Here is a 22,021-nt window from a genome sequence, read left to right as displayed (position 1 = left end):
ACCTATCTCCTGGGTTTATAGTGAGGATCAAATGAAATAATAATTATAAAATTCTTGTTACACTGCCTGGCACATAGTAAGTACTATATAAATATTAGATTATTATTATTACAATAATTATAAAATGCTTAAGACAGTGCTTGATACATAATAAGTACTATATAAATGTTAGATTATTATTATTACTATCTGTTATAATATATAAATGTTCCAAGGCACAAAGAATTGAAACCTCACAATTCTAGTAGCTAGTAGCTCTAAATTCCATATGGTTACATCCAAAATTCTTTCAGATTGCTAGGGTTAATCCTTTCTAGAGGAATTCTACTTCTTTACTTATCACTTAACTCTTAAGCCCTTGCCCAATATGTTTTCTCTCTGTACAACCGTCACTCATCATACTGACCATTTTAGATATGAAGATAATCTTAATTAGATATTAAGATATTTAGAGATTAAGCATAATCATTTTCTTAACATTAATGCTAAGGATACTATTACAAATGCTAACACATTAAGGTAAATAGATAAATAATAAAATATATCACAATATACATATTTAAAATTACATTCTTCTACTAATGCATTTAGTGATCTATAGGGAAGAAGGGCACTCACTTAGGGAACATGGCATGGAAAGAGATGAAGGAGGAAAACCTGCTTGGGACATCTTAAAGATCTCTACTTTAAGTTTCAACGTCACTGGTACTTTCAGAAACATCTATCACATGAACTGCTTATCTGCTACTTGATTGTTAATTGTTTCCAGTCTCCTAATGGTAGAAATGCTCTTGTTTTTCTCCACTCCAAATAGCCTTTTTTTTATTTTTATTTTTTTTATTTATTACTCTTAAAAGGACTTTTGGGAAGTGTTAGTTCTTAAAATGAATGCAGTAATTATCTTTAATGACTTCCAAGTTTGTCAAACTGCCTATTTTTGGACTTTACAAACCAACCCTGAGAGTCATCCACCACTTGAATGTTACATTCAATCAGATGACACAGCTACCTTGATGCTCTCAACTTGGATATTAGCCACCAAGAATCAGCCCTTTAAGGCAGTCTTCAAAGGCTTCACTTTTTCCCGACTCTAGGTGGAGCTAAAGTGCAGGAGCATTACTGTTTATTGGCCCAGGATGGATGTTCATTGATCAGTTGACTCCTTTGCTGCCAAGGGAAGGACAGGAACTATATAAGCAAAACTACAAAAACTTTCCACACAAATAAAGTCAGAGAGAGAACCATCTCCACCCAGAGAGAGAACCATGGAAACAGAGTATGGACCACAACATAGCATTCTCACTCTCTATTGTTATTTGCTTGCATTTTGTTTTCTTTCTCAGTTTTTCTTTTTCTTCCTTCTTGATCTGATTTTTCTTGTGCAACAAGATAACTGTATAAATATGTATACATATATTGGATTTAATATATATTTCTACATATTTAACATGTATTGGACTACCTGCCAGATAGGGGAGGGGGAAGAGGAGGGGAAAATTTGGAGCAAAAGGTAATGGAAGGGTCAATGTTGGAAAAATTACCCATGCATATGATTTGTAAATAAAAAAAACTTTAATAATAAAAAAGAAAAAATAAAGAAATCATAATTTTCCAAATTTCTCCCATCATACAGTCCTATTTTAGTATACCTGTCTCCAAGTGTTTATGATTTTTCATGTCTGACATTTGCCTTCTTTAATCATAAAACATGTCTGATTAATAGAGATACCCATTAGAGATCTGCAACTCTCCAACAAAATGGTGGTCTCTCTCTTTGGTGCCTTTGAAATGAGGATTCTTCACATTCACATTTCCTTAATTTTTCATAAATAAAAGGTCTTTTTTTGCTTATGTATATAATACCAAACTGTTTCCACACAAGGGAGATATCACTTCACCTTGTTAACAAAGAAATCCAAGTTCTCAAATCCACACTATGAATCATTTTCTCTCCAACTGTCCAATATCCCATCTGAAAGACAAGCCTCTTTATATTGTAGAGGAGTAGGATGAATGTGAATACAGTGAGTTTTGGGAAAACACTTTCTCCCCAGATAAAGTTTTTTTTTTGCATGAGGTCTGTCAATAGAAACCCTCAATTTGTATTTTATTATCCTCTCTACTGGAAATATCAGGCTGAATCAGACTGGTTCTACCTTGAAGGAAGCCTCCACTTTCATAAAAACTACCAATCACACAGAAATGCATTTTCCTTTAGGAAGATCCCACCTGATCTTTATCAATTTCAGGTGCTTAGAGGCTTTCATACTCTGCGTCCTCTTCCCATACCTCCCTTAAGTTATTTTCTTTATTCCTCTGAATAATACTAAACTGACTACTTAGCTTAAGTGGATCTAAAAAGCTATAAAGACCCAATATGTCGACTAAGGTTGTAAAGCTACTAGCAGCAGAACAATATTCCTTGATGGACTAATAAATAAATAAATAAATAAATATATATATATATATATATATATATATATATATTCTTTTTAGTTTGGTTACTTAAGTTATTTTACCCCAATTAATAAAACTAGCTGGTAGATGAAATTCCCCTTCAGTTCTCCAGGAATAAAGCCTGAGAAAACTCCTTCAAGAATACACACATTTTATTAAATTAAGTTCTTTTTCTCTTTATATTAGATATCAAAATACTTCCCCTCCCATAACAAGAGTAATATTTTCTAATTTTTTTACAATAAATAGATGTCTCTTTCTTTATTCAAAAATACTTTTTTTTCCCATGGCCCTTTCATTATTAACCATTCCACATGAAAAGGCCTTAAAGATATAGTATATTTTACATGTCTTGTATTGATGTTTCAGGCACCATATGTTGAGGTTCAATCATGTGAGGAGTTCACAATGACCATTCTTTTTTGCAGAAGATAGGTTTCCTTGGAAGAAGAGGTTACAGACAAAATGAAGAGACACAATAGACATTGGAGGGGTAAATATGAAATAGAGTTGGGAGAGCATATAACAATTAACAATGGAAAAGACAAGTTCCCTAGTGGAACTCACAATTAATCAGCAGAAAGGGAATATCCCATGATGTTAAACTATGCCTTTAGTTGGCAGCCTAAATCCATAGAGGAATTTAGCACCCTAAAAAAGTTAGTTAACTATAAGAAGGAGAAAAACACCATGAGGCATGGTGTGGGAATTAGAGGAAACATCATGAGGTAGAATGCCTGTGGCAAGTTTAACCCAGGAGGGATTCAGCAAAGATGGCATGGGCCATGGACAGATTTATAGGGGAAATTTAACCTTTAGGGTTTGACATAGTTTGGATTTCTGGCTAGATTTAGCAAGATGGGGCTATCTCCATAAAGGGTGAGACTATGAGGCTAAACTGATCCCCATCAGTGCTCTTCCTTGCTTACTTCAAGGAATAATTTTATCAGTATTTCAGACTCTCTCTGATAATTACACTCAGGATTATAGGAACTCAGGATCTCATCATATATACAATTTGTAAATTAAAAATACATGGTCATTGGCACATGTAATGTTCTGTTGTCTCCAGAAACTGCCGATCGCTCTTTGGGAGGAGATCTGCTGTCTCAACTCAATCTCCCAGATAGACTCTTCTTCCTCCAGAGTGGTCTCAACTCAATCCCAGAGTAGACTAGACTCCTTGCTCAAAGTTGTCTTCTTTTATCCTCCCAGAGAATGGGCGTGTAAGAACTAAAGGGCTTGTGGGAAAATTACTTCAACCAATGAACTTGTTCCTTTTAAAGGTTGTATAAACTCCTTTTCATATGTAAACTCCTCCTCAGAAGTTCAAAGGGGTAAACTCCCCTTAAAGGCCAGGACCAAAGTTGTGAACTAGAGAATTGTTAAGTACCAATTTAGCACTTAGTAAGAACCTAACAGGTGCAGTCATTTTTTTTTTTTTTTGGTAGGGGTATTTGTCAAAAAAGTTTGTAGTCCACTCATCTAATTCAAATTGCATTTTTTTTATAAGTAAAGAAAGTAAGACCTTGAAAGTTAAAGTGGTTTCCCTAATAAGACTAGCCATTCTTCCCAATGAGATAAAACTGAAGTGTTTGGATGTTATTTGTGTGTACTGGCTTGCATTGGTTCCTTGGGGAGATTAAAATGCTAACCAAGAAGCCAGAGAATGTGGAGGAAGGTCCTGGGCTGAAGGTATGGTATTTGATGGCTGAATTTCCTCTTGGATGGTGCTAATAAAGTGAGAAATCTAAATTCTATCAGTGAAGCATATTGTGCACCCCTGGCTCCCTTTACTGTCTTCTTAGCACTATTGCTCTGTTCTCCAAACCATATTACCAGAGATTTCCCAGGAATAGTTTAGCCACCTACTTTAGCACTTTCTGGGATCCTGCAGCTTTATCTTGCAGCCTTGACATTTTTTACTCTGTTGTTACACACTCACCTTGCTCTCCATTTCTCCCCTATTTTTTTTGTTTTAAGAATTATAGTCAAATCAAGACCACCACTGCCCCTGGAAAGGGCATATGAATGGACTGCCTTGTTGTTCCACCAACCACCTCCTAGACCAAAACACCCTTCCCAAACCAAACAGTCCAATATGTGTGGCCTCCCATTAGAATGTAAACTAAATTTCTTGAGGGCAGAGATCCTTTCTTTCTCTTTTATATTTGTATTCCCAGCATTTATATCAGTTCTTGGCACATAGTGGATGATTAATATATGCTTTTGTAACAACTCATTCACTGTCTCATTTCCTCTCACATCCCTTGCAATAGTCTATCAGATTCCTTTAGGAGAGAAATAAACAATTGAGAGCAGATTTGGGATTAGGGTTTCATGCTTTATGGGATTAGGATTTCAGGTCAGTTCTTTCCTTATTCCTAATTGTATTAATGTAAGTACTCCTTCTCTGAAGCAGCATACAGCTTTTAAACTTGTAGAAGATAACCTCAATGAACCTTCAAATAGCTAAATTGCTGTTGATGGAAGAAGTCACTTCTGAGTTGATTCAGTTACAATTCCTTCTGACTATTAACCTTAATGAGCAAGGGCAGGGTATACAAATAGAAACACAGGGCCATCTGTTATTATTAGAAGCAACCCTTCTAATCCCAGAGTGATAACACAGATATGAGTTTCCAGCTAAAGTAAAATAGAAATGTCTCATAGTCCTGAGGGTCAGCAACAAAGCATATGGTAATCTACAATTTTTAGTGTTATTTCTAATGATGAAAATATATAGGTTTCTTATCATTTGGACTTTGGTGGTGAGACCCTCATTTCCTGGTTCTTTATTAGCTGTGGTTGCTGATGATGTGGGTGATGGTGTAGCTGTAAAAACAGCTACTGAGGTATGTCTTGACTACAGACTGGGTTGGATCCAATAAAGGATTTTGGCGTTTCTTAAATTTATCTGTGCAGTAGTGACAATTGCTTAATAGTGGCAAGGAAAACAAGTCCCATCTCCATAGTCTCTGCTTGTCTCAATGATATCACTGAAACCTACAGTCAGGTTACAGTCAGGACCCATGGGTTGCTGGGCAATTACTCTCACCAATATTCTTGGATGTGGTAATTATGATGGTGGTGGTGATGGTTGGCTTGTCTGTCAACAGTTGACTTCCTTCCTTAAATTAACAGGACAGTCTATCCAACATGCAAGATATTTTCCTTACTTTCTAGCATCACCCACAGCACATAGTTTATCTATTATCTCTTGTTTTTGTACCTTTCCTTTTTTAGTGCTATATTTCTTTAATGATGTCCTTTGCACAGTTTCTTATTTATTATGTTTTACACTCTACTCCTGTAGTTCCTAGTGATTTTCTTAAAAAAAATCTGCAGCATATTTTGTAAACTTTAGTTACATTAAGGTTTACAAAGTACTATTCAAATGTCTTCTTACTGATACAATAGTAAGGAAGCCCAAGGAGTCTGGAGAGATCCAGGATCTGGATCCTGGCAAGAAGATGTCATGGGACAGAGGAGTGGTTCTGAAGGAGGGAGGAAGATGAGGATGAAAAAAATAAACATTTTCCACACCAACTTTTTCAGTAAGATCATACCTGTTTACTACTGAATTACTTCACTTGTTCCCCAAATTCACTAGCTATCAAATGAGTCAGTATATTCTTGGTTTCATTATTTTCTATTCTAACACCAGAGAAAGTAAAATCACTCATGTGATCTTGCATGTAAAGTCCTTGAAAATAGTTAAATTTCCTCTACCTTCTTCCAAACTCCAAGTTCTGTGAAGGGTTCAGCCTGTTATTTAAATCATGTGCCTTTTATTCAGCATAGAAATTTAGGGAGTATATTAATTAACATTCTTGTACTTCCTAGGATTTTGAAAAGAATTAATTTGGAATGTTACAGTGACCTAGATGGTTAGATATTGCATTGATTTGTAATAACTAAATATTTTTCTCTTGTTTCTCTTCTGCTAATTTTTTTCATCCCTGAGTGCAAAAGAACAAGAACTTGGGATTATCAAAATCCACTATTTAGATCCTAAAGTTGTCATTGGAGGGAGATTATGGGCAAGGAATTATTGAGGGAAAAATCTAACTGTTCCCTAATAAAACATTTTAGAAAATAATTTTGTTTCTCTTTACTCCAGCTTTAGAAATGCTTCATAGTTTGTTGATTCAACAATGAAGGGTCATACAACATACAACATACAATGAAAAGAAGATAAGTAACACTTCAGCTTTGGTAAATATACCTTTATAGTAGCATGTGACACCTAAAAACCTTATTATTTCAATAATTTTCTACTGAGGATTAATGTATGAACTGATCACCAAATGGTCATTTCAGACAGATTATCAGAGTTTATTAGGAAAGATCATTTTACAATTCAAATTTATTTGGAATAGCTCTACCAACAGCTGATTGTTTTGGCTAAATGGGTTTGGCCAAAATACCTCATGCAAAGTCACTTTAGTATTTTCAATAATCACTTTAACCAATTTTATCAAATGCCTACAAAAATAATGTTCTATTCCAGACTTCTAGCCTGGTTATTGAAGATCAGTTCATTTTAAAACTACTTCAGCAATATGGTCCTCTTTCTCCCTTAGTTCAGATGTCTACTTTGATCTTCATAATGTTCATAGGAGTGGCCAATCTTCAGCAATAAAATGCTTCCTCCATTTTCTTGGCTGAAGTTTGAAAACACTTTTTACTGGGAAAACAGCTATTTGCACTTAAATGGGTCCTAAATTCAACAAACAAGACCAATAGGTAAGCTATTAACTTTCTGATATACAATGTTGATCTGGCTCTTGGTTCCATAACATGGTAAGCTAATCAAACGTGTTCTCCTTAATAAGAAATCCATGGAGTTTAACATGAACATTTACTCTGATATAGTCTCTTTTTGTTAAATGCCATTTGTCATTAGAGCCCATTTAATGGATTCCTGCTAAAAATGACTCTGTTCCCCTTAATTAGGCAATTGTATAAGCAACTGGGGAAAAGTGTATAAATCTCCAGGTTTTTAGGCTATCTAAACTAATGAAGGTCTGGGTCAGTCTAGGTCCTCATGAGGGAAATGGATGGTGTACAAAATAAAAATTCCAGGAAATGATGATGAAGGGAAATAAAGTCAATACAGTGTCAATTGATGTATACCTAGCAAAAAATGCAGAGAAGAGAATGTTGATGTTGATGGAGAATATAAACCGGATGATGAATTAATGTGAATATATTTTCCTCTTTTTTTTATTAAGGTTTAATGTGTGGAGCCTGGTAAAAGGACAGGAGGCTCTTTATGATGTTCCTGATTCCAGAAGGGAAGGCTTTTTCTCTGCAGTTGCCTAAATGGCTTCTGTGAAGTACCAAGGGCTCATCTCTCTGGGATACTAACTCAACTGGCTTTTTGATTCTGTCTAGCCTCTGTTTTCTGTATCTCTCTCTCACATTGCTCAGATAGGTGGCACAGGGAGAAAGCTCAGAACTTAGAATCTTAAAGACCTAATTTTAAATTCTGCTTCAGACATTTACTAGCTGTGTAACAGCAGCAAAGTCACTTCTATTTTTCTCCATTTCCTCATCTATTAAAAGGAAATAATAATAGCACCTACCTCCCAGGGTTCATCTGAGAAACAAAAGATAATATTTATAAAGTGCTATGTAATACTCAAAATCTTACATAAATGAGAAACAAAAGATAATATTTATAAAGTGCTACGTAACACTCAAAATGTTACATAAATGAGAAACAAAAGATAATATTTATAAAGTGCTACGTAACACTCAAAATGTTACATAAATGAGAAACAAAAGATAATATTTATAAAGTGCTATGTAATACTCAAAATGCTACATAAATGCTATTTAGTAGTCCCCGGGCTAGTTTTTGGATAAGCTTTGCAACAGGTCCAAGTGTCTTTAAGCTGTTTATTTCTTTTTTTTTTTTTTTTTTTTGAGTCTCTAAGCTAAATTCATCTTTTTATTCCCAAATCAACCCCCAGCATATCTCCGGTGCTTGTTGGCAAACCAACAACTGACTGTCAGACAGCAGATAATTAAATTTATTAGACTAAATGATCAGAAGAAGAATAATTTTTCAGTTAATATAGTGACCCTTCCAAAAGTATTTCTATTTTAAAAGAGACTTCCAAATAGTGAAATTTTAGACCATAGCACCAAGCAGTAGAAGGATATTTTAAAACTGAAGGTTCTTTTTTGCGTCTTTCAAATCAAATCAAGGCATCTAGCTATTTTCTGTAGATAACCACCTGCTACTCCTGATGTAGCTAGTCCTGCTTAAACAGTTATAATACCAATGAGACCTGATCATCTAGTGTCCCTCCTATCCTTGTTTGCTCTTCATTTTTTCTGTAAGTCAACATTGGCAATGTACTTGACTGTATGTAGGTTACATATCACACCTGCAATGTGCCACAAAGAAATCAATTATAGCAATTATCCAGATGAATTAGGCTGTCCTACATTGAAGGAAAAATTATTTAACAAGAAATTCTCAGTTTAGCTACTAACATTTAGCAAATTTTCTCTCTCACTCAATTCTTTCAAATTTCCCCTAGAGTCACTCAGCATGACATCTAAGCTAGCCTATTGTAAGATTCTTCTATTCTGTTGTATTCTACAAGCTCATGGGAAGAATCTGGTGTGGATCCAGCACTATGCTACATGGCCTATACATAATTGTATTGGGTATTTCTTTTCCATCAAGTAACAAAGACTAAAAATAGAGCTGTTCTACAGTTGAATTCATAAATGACCTGCAGTCTGGGGAATAAAGTTGTTAGCTGAAAATGTTATTTTTCTGAAGCTCTCCCTCTTGGTTTGCACCTGCCAGACAAATTCCATCTCTGGTTGTCAATAAGTTGGTATACTTTGAAGTCATAAACATGTCACTCATCAAGTATAGAAAATACCATCTCTCATGAAAATAAGACTGATTTAAAATATTGGCACATGTTTGTGCCATATTTGACACCAATCAAACACATTTATTGAATACTTATTCTGTGTAAGAGTTTGTGATTAGTATCTATTTTACAAAGAAATCTAAGGAATGATTTCGCTTAGGGAGGAGGGAGACTGATGTTCATAGACAAGTTAGGAAGCCAAAAAATAATTAGAAACAATATTTCAGTTTCAAAGAAGCAGATTCAGGATTCATATCAGGAAAATCTTATTAATATTTGGCTTCATCAGAAAGTAGAATGGGAGTCCTCTAAAAGGAGCAAGTTTCCCATAACTAGGGCATTTCTCAGGTATTTGGGATCAGATACAAGTTGGGACTGTTAGCTTCTGCTACAGCTCTAAAATTCCACATTACTACATTTTGTCACTGCTCAAATTGGAGAATTATATCAATTTCCAAGATATTTTCTTTTTCTGGATCTTATTTGTAGATCTGAATGTGGCTTCTGCTTAGATGGATAAGTGAAAGTTCGTACATAGTCAGGCTGAGAAAAAGCTATACTTATCAGAGCAGTACACTAATTGGAAGGTGAAAGGAAATAGGGAAAATGAGAAATAATTTTAAGCTCTTAAACTCATTATTAATTGAATTAGATAAATTTTATTTCTTTTCCAAAAGCATTTATTAAGCATCTACTTGGTGAAAGGCAAGATGCTGGCAAACCAAAAACAAAGTGAAAAAAACTCTGTCCTTAAGGAATCTGTATTCTATTGAAGTGGGGGGCATCTCATACACAAAGAGAAGTAAATATAAGATTTATTTGTAGGAGAGAGTAATAACAAGTAGGAGTATTTGAAAGGGTTTATAGAGTCATGGCTTTAAAACTAAATCCACATCATATAGCCTCGGCCTTTCATCTTACAGAGAAAAAGCAACAATAACAACAACAAAACCAAACTAGGATCCAGACAGGATGAATTACTTATCTATGGTTGCATCACTAGTAAACTGCAGAATTGGATTGTGAACCCAGATCATCTGTTTTAAATCTCTTTTCTTTCTTTTGTATTATATTTCCTATAAGAGTTGAATCTTGAAGGGAGTGAAGAATTGTAGGAGATAAAGGTAGGAAGGAAGTCAAATGCATATTGGCTAGAGATGGAATGTCAAATTCAGGAAATAGCAGTAGGATAATTTAAATAATAGGAAGAATATGTGAAGGAAAGTAACAGGAAATAATAGGAAAAAATAGAAAATAGTCTGGAGCCAGACTGAGGAGGATTTTAAGTGCCAAATTGATGAGTGTATATTTCATTCTTGAGACAAGTGGGAGCCACTGAAGTTTCAATAGTCAGGATAGCTCTATGTTTCAGGAAAACTAATTTTATAGCAGTGTTATTAGAGAGAGAAGAAACAAGGAGGAGGAGAACCAATTAGGTGGATATTGCAGTAGTCCAGGGGAGGGTGATAAAAGCTTAATTCATAAAGTGGTTTTGTTAATAGAAAGAAAGGAATGGTCTGGAGAAGTGTTTTTTACACATAGAATTGATAGGATTTGGTGACTGACTAGATATTCAATAAATATTTATTATTTAATACCCACTAAGTTCAAAATACAGTGAAAGGAAGCTGATCCAAACTGGATTGATCAAAAACTCCAATTTGGTTCCAATTTCATTTAACGATTTTGTCCCTCTTTTCCTTATAGCCAGACATATAGCCAGCTTTGTATTTGTGAAGACAATCTTATTTGCAGTTTCTCTTTATGTGGGTGTGCTGGTCTCCATAGCTTTCATTTGCTAGTCTAATTGCTTTTCTCTATTGTTTGAAACAACTCAACCATGTTTGAATTAATTTCATTTTAAAGCATACTCCTGTCATGTACATATGACTTGGCCTTTGTTAACATAGTTCTGCATTTGGCAAGTTGTAACCTTTCATCCTAAATAATATGAAACCAGTTTATTTGCCCTAAATTCAATTGTTAAACTATTCTTATTTGTATTTGTCTGTGCTGTTTAGAATTGTAGACATAGAAGGCAACCAATTTCTTGCTTTTATTGTATTGAAAAAAAAGCAGTATATTCTCTCCTGATACTACTGATTAATATACTTTGATTTGAAGTTTAATTTGTAAAAACATTCCTAACCTTTTCAGGTCTTTTTTATTAATTTGTTTAGCAAATACAGAAATCAAATAAATAACATTAGTTAAGTCATAAAGCCATAAAGAAAAGTTTAAATAGGTATATCTAGTTCCTTTTTTAGACAGAATCAAAGTACTTCTTGTAGTTACTGGTCTGGATCCTGCAAAGAACAATCCAATTGTTTACATTTACATGTGAAATACTATTTATAGCAGCATGCCCATCTGAATACTATAAAGACCATCAAATGCTATAAAGATCATCACATATAGTCATTTCATTTTCTATATGAGGAAACTGAGGCTCAGAGAAGCCATGTGTCATGGCCAAGAGTAAAAAATTAATTACTAGCAGAACTAAGACTAGAGACCAGTTCCAAAATAGCAAGTCAGTTAGAAAATGAAAGTAATTTTTCTTGGGAAAGTTGATCTTGGATAAGATAGATCAGATACCAAAAGCAGGGCTATGGTATAGGACATAATTTCAGTACAGGCATGTAGCCTGAACAAGGTGGATAGCTGGAAGAATGGAATGGAAGGGATTAAAGGATATTATGGAGGAAGAAAGATTAAGATTTATCAATCAATCATATGGAACCAAAGAGTACAAAGCATCAACCACAGAAATACAGAGTTGGGAGAGTCCTCAAAGTCTTAAGTCTTAAGAATTTGTGCAGTAGCATTACAGATACACTCATCTTGCCTCCATATGAAGACTTCTGGTAATGGGGAACACCACCTCATCCCATTGCCCTTTTGAAAGTCTCTATTGCTTGAAAATTTTTCTTTATAATAAGCCAAAATATATTTTTCCTCTTTTTATTTATTGTTCCTTGTTCTGCCCTCTGGAAGGAAGCAGATCAAGATTAGTATTTCTTCTATTTGATTTTCCTTCAAATACTTAGAGAAATCTATTATAGTCTTTGTTCTCTTTGGTAGAGTAAATATACTATTTCATTTGTGTTTTCCAGCCATCCCACTATCAATAGGATGCTTTGCCAGGGACAATCTGTCTACCAGTGACGTAGACTTTGAAATGAGCTTACTCTTTCCCCTTATCAGGAAGAAGCCCACCTGGCTATTATCAGCAGTTATAGACTGTATAGTTTAGAGAAAGTGATGTAAAGATGGAGCTCTTTATCAGACTTTATAGTCAATTTCTTCAACCTCCGAACGCCTTTAAACAGTCTTAGAGATTTTGATTAGCATATCTTTAGACAGGTCCGGGATCTGGTCAACCAGATGGATTCAATTTGGCTCCTCCTTGATCCCTTCTTATGAGCTACAAACTCTCCTCTTCCTCTCCTAACTGCCTAGATCTTGCTTCTACTTCCCTTAAAAGATCTTAAAAGCTGTATACTCTAAAATGCACACTGTTCATTCATTTATGACTTTGAGTTGTAATTTGCTTAAGCCCATGAAGTTATTTTCATGTAAATAAAATAGCACATTTTGTAATCTGTAATAAATGTCTGACTTGACTTCTTCAAGTTGATTGAACTGTAATCAAATTACTAATATGCTATTTTTAAAATAATCTTTATTGTTATTATGCTCTCTTGAAATCTTTTGCTTTGTTAAGTCTATTATATATTACAACTCCTGGTGCCTATTTTAGCTCTTCACCAAGACAAGATGTTTACCAACAACTTTACCAAGTTGTCAAAGTTCATTATCATTTCTCTCAAACTTTCCCCTCCTTAAAAACTTCCCTGTTAATGTTGAGAATATCACCATTTGATGACATTTCAGTGACATCTTCAACTTTCAGCGACAACTTTAATTCCACATATCCTGTTAGTTGCTAAGTCCTGGATTTCTATTGTCCCAGTATCTTTCATATATATCCCCTTCTCACCACTCACTCAGCCACCAGCCCTCATCATTTCAAGCCTGATCTATTGCAATGGACCATTGAGTAGCTTCCCTAATTCAAGTGTCTCCCCACTCCAGTCAGTTCTCTCAGTTGCCAGAAGATCTTTCTAAAATGCAGGTTTACCATCTCACTCATTTACTCATAAAATTCCACTAGCTTTCTATTACCTCTAGGATCAAATACAAAATTCCCTGCCTGTGGAAGCCCATATATTTTTCCAGTATTCTTATATTTTATCCCCATCTACCTACTTAATCTGGAAACACTGGGTTTCTTACACATCATTTTCCATCTTCAAATTCTATATTTTTACTGGCCATCCCTCATACCTGTAATGTTTTTCCTCTTCACCTCTAACTCCAAAGTCCCTCCTGCTTTATTCACAACTTTTCAAACCCTATCTTCTGCTGGAAACCTTCCCTGTTTCCATATAGATAGTGCTTTATCTCCAAAATTATCTTCCTTTCTTTAGCTCCCAGTCAAGTCTGCACAAAAGTAAGCAAAATGGACAACATTTTCACCTTTTTAATCCTGGAGCTATTTTCAAGGCCCTTTTTGTTATAACACCTCAGTCAGGTAATAATACTTATATGTGGAAATTTGTGACACTGGTAGAAGCAGGAGATTTAGTATTTTATTTGAATATTTTAAAATGGAGCTTCTTATTAATTTTTGTCAGAGTAACTAATACATTAAATAATTCTCTGTAAAACATTTAATCAATAACTAGGTCTTAGTTGATGCTTGGTGTTTATAAATAGTTTTTGGCTTAAATGAAAGCTTATTTCAAATAAAATGAAACTAATTTTTATGCTCTAGCCATATGATAGTTTCTATTTCAGTCTAGTGCCTAGTATAGAAACAGACGCTTAATAAATGTTTGCTGATTAATTTATTGGCAAATAAGAAATTAAATTTATTCAGTCAATATTTATTCAAAAATATGAAATAAATTACTAAATGCTTGTTTTTGTGATATGTGGGAGATACAGAGAAGAAGAGATGGTCCCTCCCCTCAGGTCCCTTACAGTCTTCGTCATCTTAAAATTACAAAGGAACTTCCTCAAAGAGGAATATAAATTCATCTTAATCTCAAAAAATCTCCCTGGAAGAACTCAAAAAAAGATTTTGAAAATCAAATAAAAAGTAGAAGAAAAAATTGTTAAAAGAAAAGAATTATTCAAGACAATCATGAAAAAAGAGTCAACAGCCTGGAAAAAGGAGCACAAAAATTGACTGAAGAGAATAACTCCTTAAAAAATAAAATTGGCTAAATGGAAAAAGAAGCATAAAAGCTAGCCTAAGAAAATTATTCTTTGAAAAATTAGAATTGAGAAAGTAGGAGGCAATGATACTATGAGACATCAAAAACCAAACAAAATCAAAACAATGAAAAAATAGAAAAAAAATGTAAAAATATCTCATTTAAAAAAGTGGCTTGGAAAACATATCCAGAAGAGATAATTTATAAATTATTGGACTACCCGAAAACCATGATAAAAAAGAGCCTGTACAGCATATTTCAAGAAATTATCAAGAAAAACTTCCCCAATATCCTAGAGCCAGAGGGTGAAATAGTAATTGAAAGAATGCACTGATCACCATCTAAAAGAGATCTCAAAATGAAAAACTTTCAGGAATGTTATAGCCAGATTCCAGAACTATCAGATCAAGAAGAAAATATTGTTAAGCATCCAGAAAAAAAGTCAATATCAAAGCCTGCAGTCAGGACTACAGAGAATTCAGTGGCTTCTTCCTTAAAGTACTGGTAGGCTTGGAATATGATATTCTGAAAGGCAAAAGAGCTTGGATTACAACCAAGAATCAACTACCTAGAAAAACTGAGTATAATTTTTCAGGGGAAAAAGTGAAAATTTAATGAAATAGGGTTTTTTCAAACTTTCCTGTTAAGACCACCCTTCAAATAGAAACAGGAAATAAAGAAAAAAGACATGTTATTCAATGAGATTAAACTGTTTACATCCCTACATAGGAAGATTATACATGTAATTCTCAAGAATTGTATCTCTAATAGGACAGTTAGAAGACATACATATAAAGAGAGAGAGGGTGTGGATATAAGTTGACTGATGTGATAATACAAAAAAATTAAAGGGTTAAAAAAAAGGATTGTTCTGAGAAGAGGAAAAGGGAAAGCTGAATGGGGTAAATTATATCACATGAAAAGACATGCAAGACCTATTACAGGAGAGGGGGGAAAAGAGTGAACATTGAACCTTATTCTCATTAGATTTTCTTTCAAGATAAAGTAAGGTAGACAATCATTCTGGTATAGATCTGTCTTACCCTATAGGAAAGTTAGAAAAGAAAAAGAAAAAAAGAAAAGGCAGGGCTGGGCTGATAAAAGGAAAGGCCAGTTGAGGAAGGCAGTGATCAGAAGCAAAACACTAGTAAGGAAGGACAGGGTGAAAGGGGAAAAAGAGAAAAGTATAAATGGAGAAAATAGGATAGAGGGAAACAAACAGTAATCATAACTGAATGTGGATGGGGTGAAGTCTCATATAAAGTGGAAATGGATGGCAGAGTGTATTAAAAAACAGAACCCTATAATATGCTGTTTACAAGAAACATGTTTGAAGCAGAGAGAGACATATAGAGTAAAGGTAAAAGACTGGAACAGAATATATCATGCTTCAGCTGACATTAAAAAAAATTAAAACAGGGGTGGCAATCATGATCTCAGACAAAGAAAATGAAAAGAATACCTCTAATTAAATGAGATAAGGATGGAAATTTTATCTTGCTAAAGGTGCCATAGACAATGAAGTAATATCAGTACCAAATATATATGCATCAAATAATAGAGCATCCAAATTTCTAAAAGATAAATACATTATAAGAGGAAATAGAATAAAACTATACTAGGAGTGTGTGTGGAAGAGAAACCTCAATTTTCCCCACTCAGAACTAGATAAATGTGACTACATAATAAACAAGTAAGAAATTAAGAAGGTGAATAGAATCTTAGAAAACTTAAATATGATAGACTCCTGGAAAAAAACTGAATGGGCATAGAAAGGAATACATGTTTTCCTCAGCTTTACATGAAACCTAAACAAAAATTGACCATGTATGAAGGAATTAAAAACCTCACAGTCAAATGCAGAAAGGCAGAAATAGTAATGATTTTTAAAGATCATGTTGCGATAAAACTATATGTAATAAAGGGCGATGGAAAGATAGATTAAATTATTTGGAAATTATCTAATCTGATATTAAAGAATAAATGAATCAAGCAATAAATCATAGAAATAATTTCATCAAAGGAAGTGACAATAATCAGTTATTTCAAAATTTATGGGATAAAGTCAAAGCAGTACTTAGAGGAAATTTTATATAACTAAATGCTTATATGAACAAAATAGAGATAGAACAGATTAATGAATTTTGTATGCAACTAAAAAAGCTAGAAAAAGAACAAATTTAAAATTCCCAATTTAATACCAAAGTACAAAAATCCTGAAAATCAAAGGAAAGATTAATAAAATTGAAAGTTAAAAAAGCTATTAAACTAATAATTAAACTAAGAGCTGGTTTTATGAAACAAAAACTAATGAAATAGATAAACCTTTAGTTAAATTTTGATTTAAAAAAAGAAAACCAAATTACTAGTATCAAAAAATTAAAAGGATAAATTCACCATCAATTGAGAGGAGATTAAAGCATGTATGTCAATAAATCTGGCAATCTAAGTTAAATGGATGATTATTTACAAAAAATATAAATTGAGAAACAACTTTGAATGAAAAAAAGTAATTTTGATTATTATAAACATCCAAATTAACTACAAAGGGCAGATGAAGGAAAACTGTATCCAGAGAAAGAACTAATAACTAGAAGCAGGTGCATAATGATTTTGCATATATATGTTTACATATTATCATATACACATTTGTGAATATACATATTTGTGTCTAATGATAACCATTTAGGGGAGAATGGAAGAAAAACTGCCTATCTCTTGGAGACTACCTACTGCCTACATGAAGATAATTTGGCAAATATCCTTATGCCCTTGCCTGAACTCTATATAATTTAACCTCACCACCACTTTTTCTGGTGCTCTCTCTCTCTGTCTCTCTGTCTCTCTGTCTCTCTGTCTCTCTGTCTCTCTCTCTCTCTCTCTTTCTTCTCTTTCTCTCTCTCATTCTATCAAATGACCTAATAAAATTCTTTCTAAAATGATTTCAGATTTTGGGCTCTGTGAACAACACATTTCACTATCCCTTGAATTTGACTTTGAAGTGTGATTTTTTTTAATAAAGAAAAACAAGTTGATATATTATGGGAAGAACAAGGAATTAAACACACCAATATATACCTTTTTTTGCTATAAATTAGACTAATTTGCAACTAAGCAGATTAGTGGAAGGGTAGCTCACAATTTCCTCTCAGAGAAAATAATAAAAGATTTAATGGGTTTATTTCATTGTGTATTGAAGGATAAGGATCATCATTTCATAGGATGCTGGGTTGCCTTGCAGTGATTGTGACGATCACAAAAAACAAAACAAAACAAAACAAAACAAAAAACAAAACATATTTCCATGAAGATAAATGAAGCTTCAGGGCTTCACCTATTGGAGAAAATATAGAAATGATGAAATCTAATTAGAACTTGACAAAACTGTCCAAATAAAATCCACATATATCTTGATCATTTGGATAATTTAATATAATTGTGAGTCTTGGGGAAGATAGTGAAAATATGTTGGAAAATATTATTCAGGGACTATGGTACCCATGGAAAGTTCATGGGGTGTGAAATCAAGAGGTATATTATCCTAAGAAAGGAAAAAGTACTCAAGCTATAGATTGCTAAATGATTAAGCTTGAGGAGTAGAACAGACCCAAGCATGGGGACCATTGGCTTACCGAATCATGAATATAATCCCTGTGACATATGGTAAGGAGAATTAGTCAAAGAAATAGGAAGATGGAAAGTCAAAATAGGTTTAGAAGAAAAGATAGGAGGAATAGAGGCCCTTTAGATATTCATAAGCAAATAGTAGAAAGCTGATTATGTTTATAGTACAATCAAGATAGCAGGTCCTGTTGGCTACTGTCTTTAAATGGAATATTTTGGAATGTTCTAAAGGACAGAATGCTATTTGCCAGCTAGAATAAGGACATCACTGTGAATATATCTGATAGATATTTTTATTATCCAGCTCTTCATCTAGCTTCATCAGCAAAAATCTAGCACAATCCTCATGGAAAATGATATATCTACAGAACTCCATTTGGCTTTCATGTATGATATTGCATTTGAACAGATGCTCACTTTTCTAGTAGAAGTACCTCCAACAAGTTACATTCCTAAAGGGATTTCAACTTGAGGATTCTACTCTAATTTTGTTGTTGTTGAGTCATCTTAGTCATGTTCAACTCTTTGTGGCACCACTTGGGGTTCTCTTGACAAAAAAAAAAAACTTGATTAGTTTACTAATTACTTCTCCAACTCATTTTATAGATGAGGAAACAAAGACAAATGGTTAAGTGATTTGCCCAGTATCACACAGCTAGCAAGTATCTGATACTGGATTTGAACTCATGAATTCAAATGGAATCTCCTGACTCCCTATTAAGAATTGGGGTGTGAGAGGAGGAAAATAATATTTAAGGCACTCTCTGAATTTTATGCTTCAATAGATTATGAAATAGATATAAACTAATTCAAGAAGAAATACATTAGTGAAATTCATTTTCTCTTGTCATAGAAATGCAACCATATTTTCAAAGAAATTCGTGTCAGAAATCTACAATGTGTGAACAAGAGAAGTAATATAAAAATATATCTTTTTGACTTACTTTGGAGAAAAAGATGATTCCAATGAAGAAGTTTGATTCAGAATACAGTTGGTCAAGCTTTTGAGATAAATATGGATAGCAAACCTTATCTGCATAGTACAGTCATTGAATAAGTTAGTTTCTCTCACTGGAAAAAAGCTCAGAAGTAGAAAGAAAGGTAAAAAATGTAGCAGCCACTCACAAGTCTGACCTCAGGATCAATCAGCATGGAAATTTTTATCTGCTCTGTTTTTGACCTAGGCTGTCTATTTTCTCTTCCTCTCACTCTTTCCCACTGGAAAAAAGAAAAACAAATTCCTATTAATATGCATAGTCAACCAAACAAACAAACAAAATGCCCTCCCTATTGGTTGTATTCAAAAAATGTTTTCTTCTGATTCCTACTAGCATGTTTCATCATCAGTATTCTGGAATCATGGATGGTTGGTGTGTTGATCAGGCTTCTTGAGGCTTTTAAAGTTATTTGCCTTAGTGAAATGAGCATACAAAGAAAAGATTGTATAGCATTAAGAATATTATGTGATGACCAACTATGACTGACTCAGCTCTTGACAACATAATGATCCATGAGAAGTAAAAAGGACTCATGAAAGAAAATGCTATATATAGCCTGATAAAGAACTAATAGACTCTGAATGCCAATCAAAACATATTTTTTCACTTTATTCTTTTTCATGGTCTTTCCTCTTTTGATCTGTTTCTTCTTTCATTATTGTGACTAATAAATAAGGAAATATGTATTATGTGATAACACATGTGTAAACAATATCAAATTACCTAACGTCTTTGGAGTTAAAAAGAAGGGAAGAAAATATGGAATTCAAAATCTTGTGAAAATAAATGATAAAAATTGTCTTGACATGTAATTGGAAAAAAATAAAATACTTTTTTAAAAAGGCAGTTGCCTTTATAGTGGTGTAACCACATGAATAGCTCTCTTGGTTCTGCTTATTTCATTCTTTGTCAATTTATATAAATCTTAAATATTCAACATAAATTAGCTTGAATGGGTGAACACAACAGGGTATATTAAGAGTGATGTTCATAAAGAGAAAGAGAAGTTGGACATTTCAGATTTTTAAAAAGGAAAATGTGGCTTTCTGGTTGGTGGATCAGTTAAGTTCAGGAGTTTTTTAGTTGCAGTAGGGTTAACATTGACTGATGTCCCTCTAAGAACAGCACTAATATAATAACAATAAGCTATTAAATTTGGCATTTCAAACTCAAGGTGATGAGAGCAGATTTCATTGTTATCTCCAAACCTATCATGCTTTGAAATTATACTATTACTATTGAGGACATTTCCATCTTCCCATTTAGATAGATACCCAACAGGCTGAGCAAATATAATAAAAATGACAATTTAACTAAATTAACCAATTTATCCAGTGCCATACCAAGCAAACTGCCAAGAAATTACTTTACAAAGCTAGAAAAAATAATAACAAAGTTCATCTGTAAGAACAAAAGGTCAAGAGTTTCAAGGGAATTAATGAAAAATAATGCAAATGAAGATGACTTAGCTATACCAGACCCAAAAAATTATTATAAAGCAATGATCATCAAATCCATTTGTAACTGATTAAGAAATAGAGTAGTTGATAGTCTAGATTTACAAGACACAATAGTCAATGATTATAGTAATCTAGAGTTTGATAAATCCAAAGACCTTAGCTTCTGGGATAAGAACTTACTATTTCACAATAATTGCTGAAAAAATTGAAAAAAGTAGGGAAGAAACTAGGCATTAACCAACATCTAACACCCTAAACCAAGATAAGATTGAAATGGGATCATGATTTAGACATAATGAGTGATATTATAAATTACAACAACAAAGGATAGTCTACTTCTCAGATCTGTGGAAAAGGAAGGAATTTGTGACCAAAGAAGAACCAGAGTACATTATGGAATGCAAAATAGATGATTTCAATTATATTAAGGTAAAAAGTGTTGGACCAACAAAACTAATGCAGACAAAATTAGAAGGGAAGGAGTAAACTGGGAAAAAATTACATCCAAAGTTTCTGATAAAGGCCTCATTTCTAAAATATATAGAGAACTGACTCAAATTTATAGGACTATAAGTTATTCTCCAACTGATAAATGGTCAAAGAATGTGAAGAGACAATTTTCAGATGAAGAAATTGAAACCATTTCTAGCCCTATGAAAAATACTCTATTGATCAGAGAAATGCAAATTAAGACAAGTCTGAGATATCACTATACACTTCTCAGATTGACTAAGATGTCAGATAAAGCTAATGATGAATATTGAAGGGCATGTGAGAAAATTAGGACACTACTAAGACACTGGTGGTAGAATTGTGAACTGATCCAACCATTATGGAAAGCAATATGGAATTATGCCTAAAGGGCTATCAAACTGTGTATAACCTTTGATCCAGCAGTGTCTTTACTGAGTCTGTAGCCCAAAGAGACCATAAAAAGGGAAAATGGACTTACATGTGCAAAAATGTTTGTAGCAGCTCTTTTTGAAGTGGGAAGTAACTGGAAGCCGAATGGATGCCCATCAGTTGGGGAATGGCTGAATAAGTTAGGGTATGTGAGGATAATGGAATATTATTATCCCATAGAAATGATCAACAGGATGATTTCAGAGAGGCCTGAACTGATGCAAGGTGGATTAGAATCAGGAGATCATTGTACACAGCACCAAGAGTATGTGATGATCAACTATGATAAATTTGGCTCTTTTCAACAATGAGGTTGAAAATTCTAATGACTTGTGATAGGAAATGCCATCTGCATCCAGAGAGAGGACTGTTGAAATTTTAAATGTAGA

Source organism: Sminthopsis crassicaudata, chromosome 1 (assembly GCF_048593235.1).
Source record: "Sminthopsis crassicaudata isolate SCR6 chromosome 1, ASM4859323v1, whole genome shotgun sequence".
Classification (NCBI taxonomy): domain Eukaryota; kingdom Metazoa; phylum Chordata; class Mammalia; order Dasyuromorphia; family Dasyuridae; genus Sminthopsis; species Sminthopsis crassicaudata.
The sequence above is the reverse complement of the archived record's forward strand: the minus strand, read 5'-3'. Positions refer to the sequence as shown.